General features: G+C 39.7%; 1 pseudogene; it reads right to left on the bottom strand.

Moving 5' to 3' along the window:
* Nucleotides 1–2,901: 2,901 nt before the first annotated feature.
* LOC103748989 lies at nt 2,902–3,861 on the bottom strand (annotated as a pseudogene).
* Nucleotides 3,862–15,389: the final 11,528 nt, after the last annotated feature.

The raw sequence follows: 15,389 nt of genomic DNA, 5'->3' as shown, positions 1-15,389 counted from the left end.
ATGAACCAGCTACTCTGCATCCTCTCCAACATCTGCATTTTTTAAAAAACAAAAACAGCCTTCTGAATGAATATGAAGTAGTAAGTTCCAGTACACTTACTGATAAACACAATTACTACTCTTAGTAAACTACCTCTGCTGGCTGCTGATACATCCACTAGGTGATGAGAGAACACTAAAAAGAAAACAGATCACGACTTTCACTCTTTTTTTAAAAAAATATTTTATTTATTATTTTTATTTTATGTGTATGAGTGTATTGCCTGCATGTATGTGAGTGCACCCGTGTCGAGCAATGCCAAGGAGGTTGGAAGAGGACATCAGATTCCCCTGGAACTGCAGTTAATGACGGTTTGTAGCTGCCATGTGGGTGTTGGGAATCAAACCCGGGTCCTCTGCAAGAGCAGTCAGTGCTCTTAACTGCTGAGCCATCTCTCCAGCTCATGACTTTCTTTCTAAGAGACCTCTGTTGATGGTTTTTAAAGCAACTGTCACCACTTTCCCATCCACTTCTCTTTGTTTATTCCCAAAGTGCAGCCACAATTTTGAGATCACTTAGCTTACTTATATGGTCAAATTAGTGCAATAAAATTTTAGTTAATCACAATAATAAAGGAAGAGAGCCTCAAATAATTTGAACCTCATGAAGATATTTTTCAGGAAGTAAATATACTACCCTCTGAGGCAGACCACTTCCATTACGGAGACCACCTTGATTTGAACTTCCAAGCCCTTTCCAGTCTTTTCCTCATACATCTTTGTGTCATGGTGAAGGCCAGTTCTAGTGCTCAGAAATGACTTAGTTTTATTACAATGCCATTAGTGATCAGAGCTCTCTGGGGTTTGTGATTAGATACCATTTTACATAATTAGAACTCTAACAGGTACTACTATAATTATCTACATAGCTTATATTTAAAATTTTGGCACATTCAGTCCATGGGTAGATGATACAGAAATCAAAGCATTACAGATTCTAAAAAATTGGAGTAAAAGATATCTATGTTAAAATGCCAATAAAGGGTCAATACCATCACATCAGGAAGTGACATGCACAAGACTTTTGTATTACTATCATATTAAATTTCTCTGTCGCTCTGTGTCTCTGTCTCTGCCTTTGCCTTTTTCTTTCTCTTAATACAAATCTCTCTCTCTCTTTTAGATCCAAAGCACCTTTAGAAAGTTGGATATTAATAGATTTAGGAGTTAGCATGGTAATGGAAGTCGAAAGAGGAAGGCTTGTGTTGCAAGTCTATGTCCAAAAGAAAGGGAATTAAAAGTGAGTCTTTTTCTACAGCTGAGAATGATTTCATACTTTGGACTGTGATGTGATACATCAAAGACTATTTAAAGTGAAGGGATCCTTTTATCAGGCCAGCATGGCTTCATGAATATTCCTGTGAGAACAACACACATCCTGCCCCTTTCTTCTGTAAACATTCACATGGAGGTTGAGAAGACCCACCAAGTCATAGGAAATAAGTTCCCTTTCTGTGGGCAGTGTCTTCCTATGTTGTTATACTTGATGTGCTAGCTTATAGGTATTGGGAGTTTGGCATGGCTTAGTGCCTGTGAAGCCTTTTATCTCAATGCATAAATAAAGTTTCTGACCTTGGTGTTAAGTAAACTGTGAAGAGTCAATCTGAAATATTATCCCTGAGACATAAGTACTTTCTTCTAATTATATATTTAGTTAGCACTATTTTAAAAGCTTATGTGTATTTGTGTATATATGTGCATGTTCAAGGGCTGTGTGTGTGTGTGTGTGTGTGTGTGTGTGTGTGTGTGTGTGTGTGCATGTGGAGGCTGGAGACAGCTTCAGGTATCATCCTTGGGAATGGTGACCATTTCCTTTGAGGCAGGGACTCTCGTTGACCTGGAGCTCATAATTAGGCTAGACTAGCTGGCCAATATGCCGTACAATTCTCCTGTCTCTGCCTCCCAGCACTGAGATTATAAGTGAGCACCACACTAGCATATGTATGTGGGATTGAACTCAGGTTCTTAAGGTTGCAAGGCAAGTGCTTTACTGACCAAGTCATTACCCAGCCCAGTTAACACTGTTCTTAAAAGGAGCCCAGCATATAATTAAATTGCAATACAGGTTTAGACACAACTTAGGTAGTTCCATTCCTAAATAAAAATTATTGTAAATGAAACCATAAAATTTTCTAAAATTTAACTTATTTTAATACATTGTACTAATTAAAAAATATTTTATTATTTTTATTTTGTGTGTATGAGTGTATTGCCTGCATGCATGTGAGTGTACCCATGTTGTGCAATGCCCATGGAGGTCAGAAGAGGGCATAGGATCCCTTAGACTTGGAGTTATGGATGGTTGTTAGCTGCCATGAAGGTGCTGGGATTCGAACCTGAGTCCTCTGCAAGAGCAGTCAGCGCTCTTAACCACTGAGCCATCTCTCCAGTCCACACATTGTACTAATTTTTAAAGCACTGAGTAACCATGATTTACAATAGATGGGAAATTTATGAAAAACCTGACATCAGATATATTTATGTGTGTACATATATACATGTAAGCATATATGTATGTATATATGTATATAAAATACAGAACCCAAGATGATATGAACTTGAGAACAAGGGTTTTTATATTCTAGCAGTAGAATTAAAGAGTGTGAGACTTGAGATTATAAATGCTTTTCAAAGCATAGGGTTTGGAAAAGGAAGCGTCATCTTGTTTCAAAATTTAAAGTTGTCTATTGACTGGTCAACACTGTAATTGCCAGAGAGGAAATAAGGGAAACTTTCCTTGGTTTAGTTGTTTGTCCGCATCCAGAAGTCCAACATCCTTGAGATAAGAGCCACTGCAATAAGAAGGGAGCTGTAAGTTCTGAACGGAGATGCATTCCTGCCTAAGTATACCTACCATGCTGGTCACCAGGGGTAAACTGCATTTCCCAGCCAGTGTTCCACAGCACCAAGACTTTTCAGTGATGGTTCAACATAAACCTAGCATTCTCTGTCTTCATGGACTAATCTTGTGTCCCACTAGATTTCCTTCTAGATAGGGCTTCTGTTCTTTCTTGCAATCTGTGCTTTGCTGCATCAGTGTCTCTGAAGTTACAACCTTGCACAGGCAGTAGGTTCCATACTTGTTCTGATCTTCCAACATCCAACTTTCATCTTGATTATAGGCAACTTCTTGGTGTCTACAAAGACTGTATTTTCCTTAGTTGTATATTTTGCACACAGCACACCATTCTATCCTCCCTAAACTAGCAAAAAGATTTATTTGGAGAAAAAAGTCTCAGCAGTAATTCTGTGCTTCTTGTTCCCACAGAAGGGTTTATTGTGGAAGACAATGTTTGCACTATAGCCTATGTTGAGCAATTAGTGTGGTATTCTCCTAATTCTACCAGGGCACTTTGAGGATAAGCCTTCCATAACCATTGGAAAATGTAAGAATATAATGTTTGTCATTGAGACATAACCCTTACCTATGTTATGCACCCCAGTTGACATCTCAGGGAATTTCTGTTTAGTTCGGATATGAGCATTGAATTGTCTCTTCTTGTTAAAACACTGAACACACAAGGCTGAAGTGGGTGGACGATGGGACACATCCTCAGCCACAATATTACACTGTTTGTGGGAACTCAGGGAACTTGCCCTTCTGAGTCTAACTGTGCTCTCTTTGGTGTCATTTGGTAATGTCCAATGACACTGAAAGTTCTCACCTCAAATGGGGCTGTGTGTCTTTTTGGCCACCTATCCTTTCCTTCCTGCAGGACAGACTGAGAGGCACCATTTTACAAACTGAACCTTTTGGTTCCTGGGATCCTTCTGATCACTAATGCTCACATACAAGTCCAGATATGCAAAATAAGTCTGCATTAGACTATTTCCCAAGCTGCTGTTTGTGAAGACTGAGGTAGAGTCAGAAGAATCTATTAAGCACTAGGGGATTGAGTCACCTTGACAGAATTCATCAGCATCACAGACACCTTTACTGCTAGAATAGGACTCTGGGGCTGTATTTGGAGACAAGTTGGCATGGACTGGAGAAACTGACTGCTACGAGGGGACGACTGTCACTGCCTGAACTGTTTGGTGTTGGGGTCCAATGATGTCTCAAGGTAGTTAATATAGGGGGGGAAAGATGGGTACTGCTCTGGCGAGTACAGCTGAGTGGGTTTGGGAGGTAAGGCAGTCTGGGAAGACATTGCACTGATCACAGGTTCTAAGGGACCAAGCTGATAAATGACATCTACAGGATTAGTAGTATTCACACTTCCATCTGCATGCTTCTCTGCTGTACCCTGGTCTCCTGCAGCACAGTGCAGTGCTTAAATGATTCTACATACTGTTTGTTCTCTTAGTTTTCTCAAATATTTTCTTTATTATTTTTATTTTATGTGTTTGAGTGTATTGCCTTCATGTGAGTAAGTGCACCCATGTCATGCAATACCCTCAGAGGTCAGAAGAGAGCCATGAATGTCCTTGGAACTGGAGTTACAGAGATTGTTAGCCACCAAGTAGGTGCTGGGAATCGAACCTGGATCCCCTACAGGAGAAGACAGTGCGCTTAGCCACTGAGCCAACCATCTTTCCAACTCTGAGTTTCAGTTTCTTTCTCTGTTCATCATCTTTATAGTTTTGAAGCCTGTTATTAAAAAGCTTAATTGTTCTATCTTATATAGGTAAACATTATCTTCTGTAAGGTTATCATCAAAGTGTTGTACACTAGGAACAAATCTGAATCCAAACCTGAATTCAAACTGCCTGAGGGAATGGGAAGCAGGCAGAGAGAGCATGCCCTTTGCCTCCCCCAGGCAGTAGTTACCTTGAGGGGCTCAGAGGTGGGATCCAGGCTCTCTCCCAGACCCTCAGGGTTGACTCCAAATGTGACCATATGGAAATCAATTCCTGCTCCTGAGAGGGAGCAGTGACTGCGCCAAAACTTTCCTTCTCCCTTCCCCTAGACCTTGACTGGACACCTGAGATGCCACGCAGACCTGGTTAGTGCTGTTTAAATTAAAAAATTTAAAACAGCTCTCCATCTTAAATAGGACATATAAAGAAAGAAAGAAAATTGTCTTAATAAATGACTACCTCTCTACATCATATCAGCATGGGAAAATACTGATAATTGAATGCTGACAAAGTACGGAGAAACTTATATCACTCCTGCATTACTGGTAGGGACGTTAAATCAGGCCATTACTCTGAAAAATGATGTGGTAGTTTCTTATAAGAAAATGGAACATATAATTACAATATAGTATGGCATTTATATTCTTAGGCATTTACCCTGGGGAAATGAAAACTTACACTCACACAAAGTTTTACAGAAATGTTCTTGGTAACTTTATTTGTAATAACCCTACTTGGAAATAACCCAATTCTCTTAAAAGGCGAATGGATAAAGAAACTGTGGTGAATCTGTTCAATGTAACATTACCCTGAAATCCAACAGAATGAGCTACTGATGTATACATTAGACTAGATGGATCACATAAGCATTAACTTGATTGAAAAGGGCTTATCTCAGGAGGTCACATACTGTATAGATGCACATTTACCAGGTTTTTAAAATGGTAGAATTCTAAAGATCAGGTAAAGGAGACCCATCAATGGTTGCCAGATACTAGGGGTCAAAAGATGGGGACCTGACAATAAAGGGGTATCACAATGGAGTTCCTTGGTGGTAGTGGAGTCTGTCCACATGATAAACTCTTATAGAGTGCAAAATATTAATGTTAGTAAAAACTAGTCCTATTTGAATAATGTCTACAGTTTAGCTAATATTTTTCTGTTTTTTCCCCCAGTGGTGCTGGAGATCGAACCCAGGACTCTGCTCATGTAAAGCCAAAGATCTACCTTTGGACTATACCTGCAATCCCATCTTCCTGGTTTTAATAATTACAGTACAGCTATGTACTACATTGCCTTTAGAGTAAGCTGGGTGAAGGTTTGCAGGACCTTTGTGCACTGTTTTTGCAATTTCTTTATAAGTCTGTAATTATCTTAAAGTTAATTATATTTATTAACTAACTCTGATTCATTCATTCATTCATTCATTCATTCGGTGGAGGGCAGTTCAGAGAGGAGGATGAATGCTCGACTGCTAATCAGAGCAGTCCTATTTTTGTCTGCTTACTCCTCTGGAACGTTTCTTATGAAGAAAATTAATTTCCTTGAATAAAGTTTGAAAACTGCCTCAAAAACGGTTGTAGAAATTTCTTGAGACAATGAAACTCAAACAAACAATATTTTAGCTCTTGACTGAGAAAAGTAGCTGTGTATTAGGAAGAGATTTGGTATGTCATTTGTTTTGATGAAGAGTTATAACTTGCATGGTGATTACAAAATGCCTCATAGTGAGTCTTACTTTCACAGAGCCTCACTATATAGCCCAGGCTGGCCTCAAATTCACATCCTCCTGCTTCAGTCTCTTGAGATTACAGAAATACATCACCATGACTAGCCTAGTCACCTAGTTTGGATATAATATCAGAACTGGTTTCTTTTTTATGAAATCACTGTATTAACATATCTGTTGTCCCATTGTAGGGAAATGGAATTATTGGCGGTTTTTCCATAGAAGTTATCTGGAAGAGCAGTGATGTATTTTCCTTTCTTTTCTGTGCTGAAAACTTTGTACATCCTGGGGAATGCAGTAACAATTGAGCTATATCCCCACCCTGAATATTGATTTTTTTAACCTGAGATTCTGATAGGTAAGTCAGCTATAAAATTATTTAGTTTAGCCTAGCTCCAGATAGCTTGACAGTATAAACTGCTTTCCTAAATATTCATGAAGTCTTCTTTTGCTTCTATGAACCCCACCCCCATTCTGATACTCTGAACTACAGAAGTTTTGGTGTTCATCAGTCACTTAGTATAGAAAACTTTCCTGCAGCATCCTCTTGCAAACACTTTTCTGATGCATCTGTGTTCATAGACAACAGTGTGGATCCTTATTGTCCATACCCAGCCCCTTTACCCAGAGCTTCAGTGCGTCTCTTCTTCCGGTGACTGAGGCCTGATTACCACTGTGGTACCTAGGCAGGGCCTCTGAGTAATTACAGAGTCGGCCCTGTGGTCATCTTCCAGGAAATGCCAAGTACCACTTGCCCTAGTGTGTCCCAGCTGACTGTGTTCCAGGGACAACAGGAAACAAATGCCAAATAAGGACATCCTGCAGCAGCAGCAGCTGGTGTTCTGAGACAACAGCACACATGTCCCCTTACTGCTTCCACAACCCTCCAGTGCAAGCTTATCATCAAGAAAGTCCAGTTCATATGGGGATTGCCAAAAGACTGAGATGACACATGGACATTTTTGGATTCTTGCTCTTTACCTTCCTCTGACTCTAAGAGTGTTTCTGCAGCTCTTCCAATCTATTATCTTACTGCCAAGTCTCCTGGAAAATTCTTCAAGGAGCTTCTCTGCTTTTATAATTTATTTGAGAGAACTTAGCTTTATTAGCTTGCAGCCAGAAATGGAGTTTTTAAATTATAATTCAATATCTAGAATTAAGCTCATCAATTGCAGAGATGAGTTCACTCTGAAGTGTTCAATTTGGATGTAAGGTGTGAAATTAGAACTGGGGGAGAGGAAGTAGGTTGTTTTGGGGGAGACAGGTCAGACAGGAACTTCTCAGCTGTCCTTGCTGTTCATTCCTCTTGGCATCTTGTCCCAGCATCCTACCACAGGAGAGGTTTTATTGTAATGTGAAAAGAGGCCATAGCAGGAAATGACTTTTACTTGGGATGATGCCATGGGGCATTAGATGACCATTAAAATTACTGAATTAGAGCTCATTCAAATGATTTTCAGGAATTTTGATAAATTAATGTCAAGTGAGGAACAGAAAAGGGAGAGGAACATGATGCTGCATGGAGCACTCCACACTGATCAGTGACCTCTTTCTCTTGCTGGGTTGTGTCTTGGGAGGAGCAGTAACTAAACAGCTCCAGTGAATGGAAGCCTTGGTTGGATACATATCGAGGTCCTCCCCGGCCCCAGTGGCCACTTTTTCCCCTTGGCCATGTACTAAGCAGTGTGTTGCTAATGAGGCTGACTGATGTCAACTGGCCAAGTCCTTTTGTCTACCTGGTTGTTTGGCGCCCCTGGTATATTGATGCTTTCTAGTGGGTGTTAAAATGTGTTGCAAAACTCTTCCTGCTTCATGCTTATTCTCAAATTCCTTATTTCCAATCTTTATTTCTCCTATTCTTTTCTTTTTAACATTTATTTTATGTGTATGAGTGTTTACTTGCATGTATGTAAGTGCAACATGTGCAACGCCCACAGAAGCCAGAAGAAGGTGTTGGATCCCCTGGAACTGGAGTTACAGACCATTGTTAGCCACTATGTGGGTACTGGGAACCGAACCTGAGTTCTCTGCAAGAGCAGTCAGTGCTCTTAATTGCCGAGTCATCTCCCCAGCCTCCTGATCCTCTTTTTTTATAGGCCCCTGTAGGGGCTTGAACAGTGCCTCATACCCTCTCCCCTTAAATGAATATGAACTGAAACCTTAGGCTATCTTATTTGCAGATGGCACCTGTACAGATGCATTGGTTCAATATTTAGAGGTGAAATCATCCTGCATTTAGGATGGGCCTGAAACCCAACAGCTGGAGCTGTTAAGAGAATCCAGAAACGCATGGAGAAGTGATGTGATGATGGAGAAAGAGATGCAGTGATGAGTCCCCAGTCAAGATGCTCAAGAATTGATAACCAGTGGTGGGGAAGAGAGGTGTGGGATGTTTCCACCATCAGGCTACAGGAAGAATCAGTCCTGCTGCTTGCTTTGTTTCGTACTTCTAGGCTCCTGGACTGGGAGGGAGCACATTGAGGCTGCACACCCAGTGGCCATCTTATGGCAGCTCTTGGAAATGAGTGTAGTCTCTTCACAGGTGGCCAAGAATTTGCTGCTGTCTGTGTATATTCCAACAGTGGTCACTTCCCCTTTTCACACAATGTGGAGGATCCATCCTGAAACATGAGGGATTGCTCTTACCACCTTTTAATGTTCCTCCTGAACCTCTGTGGTAACAGATGACTCTCATTCAATGTTTAATACGTGTAAAACTAAAGATTTGTCCCATCCAAGTATTAGTCAGGCCCAAAAGGGCTTAGCTTCTGAGATCAGATGAGATCGGGTGTGTTCAGGGTGGTACAGCTGTAGACAAAACTAACAATTGCTGCATATTGAAAGATAGCCTTTAAAATATTTTATTTATTATTAAAAAAGTTGTATGCATATAAGTATATTGCCTGCATGCATGTAAGCACACCTGTGTCCTACAATGCCTGCAGAGATCAGAAGAGGGCATCAGATTGCCTGGAACTGGAGTTATGAATGGTTGTTAGCTTCTATATAGGTGCTGGGAACCAAACCTGGGTCCTCTGCAAGAACAGTTAGTGCTCTTAACCTCTGAGCCATGTCTCCAGCCCTGAAAGATAGCCTCAAGAAAGTGGAAGATAGTGAGTTCTGGATTCAATGAGAAACCCCGTCTCAGTATGTAAAGTGGAGAGCAGTCTAAGAAGACATGTGGCATCAACTCTGGCCTTCACATACTTGTGCACGTGTACCCTCTCACACATTTTTGCCCACACATTTGAACACACATAAATATCTGTGTGCATTCCACATACTTACATATAAAAAATTTAAGCCCTCAAATTTATATATACCATAATACCCCTTTAAGAAAGCTGCAGATAATTGAAACTACTCAATATATTTTTCTGAAATAGTTACTTTTCAATATAGTTAAAGAGAAGAGTAATACAGATTGTAAGGTAGTGGCTGCTTCCAGTGGCAAGCAGCAGGGTGCAAGACAGTGAAGGTAATGTAGGTAGAAGTCAGAAGTCAGGAGCATTTTTACTTTCATGATGGTTGGTATGTGAATGGGTATTTTTTATTTAAAGAACAAATAAACTTCTGAGCTCTGGTGTGAGCAATATCCCTTGCCCCAAAGCCATAGTAAAGCTCTGCTACGTAGAATAAATAATAAACAATGAAAGCCTTTCATTGAGTCACTCAGTCATTCCACACCTAATTATTGAGCTTGGGCAGTATGACACGGCATTAGCAGAGATAGAGCCGCTTGACAAAGTCTCTGTGTGGAAATAAAAGGTAACTTTCCTGACAAGACTGAATGCTATGGCTGAAAATAAAGCAGAGAAAAGAAGACAGGGACACCCAAGGCAGATGCGACTTCTGGGAGGATGTGATTTAGAGTAGCTATGCCTTCATTCTTGATTTGACTTTACAATGGTGAGAATGTGGTATATATGTTTCCATAGAACCTGCTGCCCATGCCGCATTTCTATCCTTTTCTGGGACGGTGGCATATGGTACAGCATGCTTTACTTTAGTGATTTGGAGCAGTGGCAGTGAACCATCCCCTAGTCAACCATGAGATGACATGGACAAACAGCTGATTTACCACAGTGTACCTGTAGCCATCATTTCTTGATATTACATGGGATGGGATATTCAACAATTTCTCATAAATAGGCTTTGTGTTAGATGATTCTGCATAACTGTAAGCTGAAGTATACTCTTCTAAAAAATCTTTAAAATGTGTTTATTTTTAAGTATGTATATATGTGTGGGTATGTGCATGTGAGTGCAGGAACCTGGAAAGTCAGAGATACTGCATGCCCCTGGAAGCTGGAGCCACCTGATATGAGCACTGGGAACTGAATTCAGGTCCTCTGCCCAGAGCAGTAAGCACTCTTATCCATTAAGCCATCTCCCCGTCCCTGAAGTATGGTCTGAGCATTCTCAGTATGGTTCTGTGGCATACCACATTCTCACCACTGTAAAGTCAAATCAAGAACGAAGGCATAACTAGTATAAATCACATCCTCCCAGAAGTCACATCAATTTTGGCTGTCCCTGTCTCCTTCTCTCTGCTTCACTTTTGGCCATAGCACTCAGTCTTTGGTAGGTCAACCAAGCTATGATGCTATTTCAAGGAAGAATGCTTCTGTGGACATTCTTGTACATGTCTCCTAATGTATTATTTTATTTATAATGTTTTCAATTTGTGATGTGTTTATTCATTACTATCTTCACACATAAATGGGAAAACTGAGGCATGGGTTCATGCAGCTGGTAAGTATGAGGATGGATTTTCATCCAGGCAGCCCGACTCCTGAGCCCATAGCACAACTTTAATCCACTTACAAAACCAACTCCAGTAAAGAGTAGGGCCATTTTCAGAATAGCATCCTAACCTCACTCCTTGGTAATGAGATCAGAGCTACCTCACAGCAGAGCACAGAATATAAATGCTCTTATTGACCCATCACTGTAATCTTTCCTGGTAAAGTGCTTTGAAGTTTAAAGAATTGCTGCTTTGAATTTTCAAGTCTTCTAAGTTCGCTATTATCAGGTCATGGGTGTTAGAAGAAAAGATGATTCACTACTGCTCAAATTAAGGTGCAGCAGATTCTGAGCCAAAACAATTGCGGGTTAGCTGATGATTGAATCTAAATGCCACATAGAATATGTCCTTGTATTTTTAGATGCTCCAGGAAACAAAGATGCCCAGGTAGAAGCACATATACCCAGTAAATTTACAAGACAGTAGAACTTAGGCATTCATTCTAGAAAAGAACTTGGTCTTTTCCCCTACAATGGTCACACACTTTGCTTTCACACCAAATTCTTTTGTTTGTGGTGATTTTCTTTCTAAAATACACAGAAGTTTTTGCTTGTATGAAGGAAACTTTTCTAAATGTTTTTCTCCACTATATTCCATAGTGAAACAATGTATTTTTTGAATCTTAAGTTCCTCTTCCTCTTTGTACAACGTTTTCAGTATCTCCAGGATTTGACACCCCCCCCAACATCATCTCTTTTAAAGAAGAAAGTTTGAGCTCATGAAGCATAACTTTCTATTTAGATGTTTACTCTTTAAGTCCTATAACAAAATCAACCTTAAGGTCACCAGCAAGGAAGTCCATTCACATGAACAAACTGTCAATCACTTTCTACTTAAACATAGTTTTAAGGATCTAGACTTCTTGGCATTGACTCTTGGAGGCTGCTCATGACCACAGGGATGGGTCATAGCCCTGGGATGCATGCTATCCTACCCTATCCAGTGAAAATAGTGCCATTTGGGGTTACTGAATAGATTTAATCCACTATGAGTGATGGGCCTCAAAAGCAGATGACCCCAGTGTAACAGCCCTGGCCTCACAGGTGGCAGCTCTCAGTATGGACTCTGAAACTTTGCAATAGTACAGGTCCCCAGATCTCTCATATAGACCCTTTAAATCAGAATACCCTAGAGTCACAGAAAAGTGTCTGAAACTATTCACTTGACAGATCTAGGATGACAGTTGGATTGGGGAGTGATAAGAACAGGGGTTCCCTGTCTCACCAAGAGAGGTGAGTGAAGTGCAGGTGTGGATCTAGGTTTTGGGGACCTCAGCTTTTTACAGTTTTGTTCTTTTAAAGAATAATAATACACAATTATGGAAGAAGATATTTGTTAGAATAAGGAAAGTAACAAAAATTCACTAATGTAAGAGATGAATTTAAAACACCAATTTAAAAACAAATTAAAAACACAAATGAACTAAAAACTAATAAAATACTCCAAATATAAAAAACACAAAGTAACATTTTACTAAGTAATTTGTACAACACTTTCTATTTCACATTTATCAAATTGATACATTGATTTATACTTAGAATGGAATAACTGGTCTTTGGTTCAGCACTGTTGATTAACATTTACTTTTTGCTGAGGATGGTGAAGATGTTTGTCCCAGTCTCATAGCTTCTAACTAGAAATGTCATATAGTTTTCATCTTATTGTTGAGCTGGTCTGCTAGGGCTGTCATATCAGAATACGATAGACTGTGTAGTTTAAACAGTAGGAACTTCTCTTTTCACTATTCTGGACTCTAGAAGTCTGTGATCAAGATGTCGGTATGTTTGTTCCAGGCCCACCTCCTTGGCTCCCATGGTCCCTGTTGGAGTCTTCGAGTGGTTCTCCCTCTGTCCCTGTTGTTTGTGTTCTAATCTGCTCTTACAAGGACAGCAGTCACATGGGATCTAATAACCCCATTTTAACTTAATCACCTCTTTAACGCTCCTTCCAAACCCTTCTTCAATCATTTCTTCCAAAATGCAGACCCTGGGGGGTATGGCAGTGATGTGGGGACTTCCACATATGAAGTTTGGAGGGACAATTCAGCTCATAGGGTCAGATTTGGAAAAGTACTTCCCAGATATGTTATCTCTGAGCTAAAAGACTTGAGCACATGAAACGTTTCCCTGTGAGTGATGGATCTGAGCTACCCAGAACCATTTACACGCTATCTAGTTTGGTGTTACTATCCTCATTATATTTTTGACTTTTGCTAGATTTTTGCTGATGTTAAATTAGAAAAAAGAGAAAAATTGGAAACATTTTCTAATGAATCTTTCTCCTCATGGCTTAGAGTTTTGGAAAATCTATGTATTTTACTAGCTATTGCCCTATAAAATGTGTCACTTTCTGTCAGTACTTTGCTGCTTTTGGTAGGATCGAAAAAAGATGTTACAGTTCCCTTCTCAACATTAGATTCATTCCAATTTATTTCATTCTCATATTTATTCTTTTGTTTTATATTCAGTTAAGTGCTATTTTAACTTGTTCTCAGATAGCTAATAATGAAACTTAAATTACAAATAAGCTGTGCTTTGTGTAAAGCTAAATCCAACATTTGTAATTTCTAGTGTTTTAAAAAGTATTCCTAGACTTCTTGCCAAATTTCAGTTGAGTTTCATTAAGTATGCCGTTTTCACGAAAAAATTGAAATGGTGCCAGGTATTTTAATAAAGTGCTGTATCATACCAATTGACAGGAGAGAGCCTTGGTTTTGACAAGGTATGGATGAGCACTGAATGCTCCACCAGCATTTTGAATGTCTGATGTTAGAAGTACTTTTTCAGACTAAATCTGTCTTCATACATTTCATATCTTGCTTTTATTTATTACCACATATCTGCAGTGCAGATGGCCACATGAAATGCTCATTTCTTGAATTGCCTCAGTCCCCACACAACTTCACAATGTGCAGCGAGTGGGTACAGGTGGTAAAGACATTTTCAGAAGTCATTTCTACACTGGGACAGAAAACACAAACATGACCATGGACTATATAAGATATATTCTAATCGAACTGAGTAGTTCCTTATGCCATCTTTCACCCTTAACATTTGTCTGTAGCCTGTAATCACTCCAGTATCAGAGTACATGAGGGAAGTCTGACTGGAAAGGGATAGCTGTCTTAACTGGTTTGGGTTAAAATACCTTACTTCTTCAGATTTCATAAACACATATGAGCATCTCAATACATTGCTAAGGATCTTCTTGAGTCTTCAAAGGGTTCACAGAAGAGCTTCATTATCTTTATGGAAATCAAACTCTGGTGAAACATCTAAGAGCTTTGTTCTCACAGTCTAAGTGATCATTCAAAATGTCTACCTAGCATAATGGTTCATGTTCAAAATCATGTCCCCAAGTAAGCTTCAGCCAATAAGATTTTCAATTACATAAGATAAAGTGAATTGAAAAAGACAAGGACAGTATAATGTATCCATATCAGATATAGCAGCCCACCATTCTTTCCTGAGGGGATGTCATTTTTAAATGAATCAATGCCTTTCCTATTGATTTGATGTGAACCTGTCCCATTATTTGATATTTTGGTAAGAGCAATGAGTAAAATAGGAAGTTCACAACCTTATTCTGGCCCTACCACAATCTATGGATTGTGCAGGGTCATCTTCTGGTTGTCTGTCATGGATCTTTTCAGCATCTTGGTCTGTTTGGGCTACTATGAAAAGGTACCATAGTTTAGGTGGCTTAAAAATGGAAGTTTATTTCTTATAGTGATGGAAGCTGGAAGTCTGAAATCAGGATTATAGACTGCTTATTCTGTAGCAAGGACTCTCATTCACGACTCACCCTCATGACCTTCATGACCTCATCATCCTTCAAATGCCTTGCCTATACATATCATCAGTAGGGGTTAGGATTTCGACACATGAATTATGAAGGGATATAAACTTTCAGCCCATGGAGAGATGGAGAGAGGAAAAAAAGAAAGATTGCTTGGGACAGTTCCTGACAAGGCTCAGGAGTGCATTCATTTCTTGGCTCGCATTCCTTTGACCAAAAGTCAGATCCATAGTTCGACTCTAGATGTGTGAACAGCCAGAAAGTGCGTGCTCTGGAAGAGAATGAATTGCTGAACCACAATATTTCTGAGTAAGGAAGTGAAGACCAAAGAGGCTGTTAGCATTGGATACTTACACACTGCCTTGAAAGAGCTGTGAAAATGTGACTAGGCAAAGAGGCTTGGGGAGGGTAGTTAATTAGGCAGATATGTGGTGT

This window comes from Nannospalax galili, unplaced genomic scaffold (assembly GCF_000622305.1).
Source record: "Nannospalax galili isolate Female #2095 unplaced genomic scaffold, S.galili_v1.0 scaffold405, whole genome shotgun sequence".
NCBI lineage: Eukaryota > Metazoa > Chordata > Mammalia > Rodentia > Spalacidae > Nannospalax > Nannospalax galili.
Note: the sequence above shows the minus strand (reverse complement) of the source record. Positions and strands in the feature narration are given on the sequence as shown.